Consider the following 2,474-nt stretch of genomic DNA (forward strand, 5'->3'; position numbering starts at 1 on the left):
AAAATATATAATAAAGACATTTCAAATCAAACTGAAATGTATTGAAATGAATTTTTCCCATACATTTTTGACAATGTGAGGTGTGCATGGCAAAAAACACTCACGGTGAAGGCATGTGATATAATATGAAAATATCAAAAGTTAACTAACCAATGATATTGAAGCATATAAATCGAATCATAACTATATGAAACTCGAATTTAAGCCATATTAAACTGGTAATATTGTGATTTTATGCCTGGTTTTTTCCATACGTTAGTTTAAATAGAAAAAATTTTCGAATATATATACATATATGAAGAATTCATATTAGCTATACTAACATGTTATGGAATATAACCTTGGCATATTGGCACTAAAATATATAATAAAGACATTTCAAATCAAACTGAAATGTATTGAAATGAATTTTCCCCATACATTTTTGACAATGTGAGGTGTGCATGGCAAAAAACACCACGGTGAAGGCATGTGAAATGATATGAAAATATCAAAAGTTAACTAACCAATGATATTGAAACATATAAATCGAATCATAACTATATGAAACTCGAATTTAAGCCATATTAAACTGGTAATATTGTGATTTTATGCCTGGTTTTCCATACGTTAGTTTAAATAGAAAGTTATGGAATATAACCTTGGCATATTGGCACTAAAATATATAATAAAGACATTTCAAATTAAACTGAAATGTATTGAAATGAATTTTTCCCATACATTTTTGACAATGTGAGGTGTGCATGGCAAAAAACACTCACGGTGAAGGCATGTGAAATAATATGAAAATATCAAAAGTTAACTAACCAATGATATTGAAGCATATAAATCGAATCATAACTATATGAAACTCGAATTTAAGCCATATTAAACTGGTAATATTGTGATTTTATGCCTGGTTTTCCATACGTTAGTTTAAATAGAAAAAATTTTCGAATATATATACATATATGAAGAATCTATATTCTAATACTAACATGTTATGGAATATAACCTTGGCATATTGGCACTAAAATATATAATAAAGACATTTCAAATCAAACTGAAATGTATTGAAATGAATTTTTCCCATACATTTTTGACAATGTGAGGTGTGCATGGCAAAAAACACTCACGGTGAAGGCATGTGAAATAATATGAAAATATCAAAAGTTAACTAACCAATGATATTGAAGCATATAAATCGAATCATAACTATATGAAACTCGAATTTAAGCCATATTAAACTGGTAATATTGTGATTTTATGCCTGGTTTTCCATACGTTAGTTTAAATAGAGAGTTATGGAATATAACCTTGGCATATTGGCACTAAAATATATAATAAAGACATTTCAAATCAAACTGAAATGTATTGAAATGAATTTTTCCCATACATTTTTGACAATGTGAGGTGTGCATGGCAAAAAACACTCACGGTGAAGGCATGTGATATAATATGAAAATATCAAAAGTTAACTAACCAATGATATTGAAGCATATAAATCGAATCATAACTATATGAAACTCGAATTTGAGCCATATTAAACTGGTAATATTGTGATTTTATGCCTGGTTTTCCATACGTTAATTTAAATAGAAAAAAATTCTCGAATATATATACATATATGAAGAATCTATATTCTATACTAACATTTTATGGAATATAACCTTGGCATATTGCCATTAAAATATATAATAAAGACATTTCAAATCAAACTGAAATGTATTGAAATGAATTTTTCCCATACATTTTTGACAATGTGAGGTGTGCATGGCAAAAAACACTCACGGTGAAGGCATGTGAAATAATATGAAAATATCAAAAGTTAACTAACCAATGATATTGAAGCATATAAATCGAATCATAACTATATGAAACTCGAATTTAAGCCATATTAAACTGGTAATATTGTGATTTTATGCCTGGTTTTCCATACGTTAGTTTAAATAGAAAAAATTTTCGAATATATATACATATATGAAGAATCTATATTCTAATACTAACATGTTATGGAATATAACCTTGGCATATTGCCATTAAAATATATAATAAAGACATTTCAAATCAAACTGAAATGTATTGAAATGAATTTTTCCCATACATTTTTGACAATGTGAGGTGTGCATGGCAAAAAACACTCACGGTGAAGGCATGTGAAATAATATGAAAATATCAAAAGTTAACTAACCAATGATATTGAAGCATATAAATCGAATCATAACTATATGAAACTCGAATTTAAGCCATATTAAACTGGTAATATTGTGATTTTATGCCTGGTTTTCCATACGTTAGTTTAAATAGAGAGTTATGGAATATAACCTTGGCATATTGGCACTAAAATATATAATAAAGACATTTCAAATCAAACTGAAATGTATTGAAATGAATTTTTCCCATACATTTTTGACAATGTGAGGTGTGCATGGCAAAAAACACTCACGGTGAAGGCATGTGATATAATATGAAAATATCAAAAGTTAACTAACCAA

Source organism: Anastrepha obliqua, unplaced genomic scaffold (assembly GCF_027943255.1).
Source record: "Anastrepha obliqua isolate idAnaObli1 unplaced genomic scaffold, idAnaObli1_1.0 ptg000059l, whole genome shotgun sequence".
Lineage (NCBI taxonomy): Eukaryota > Metazoa > Arthropoda > Insecta > Diptera > Tephritidae > Anastrepha > Anastrepha obliqua.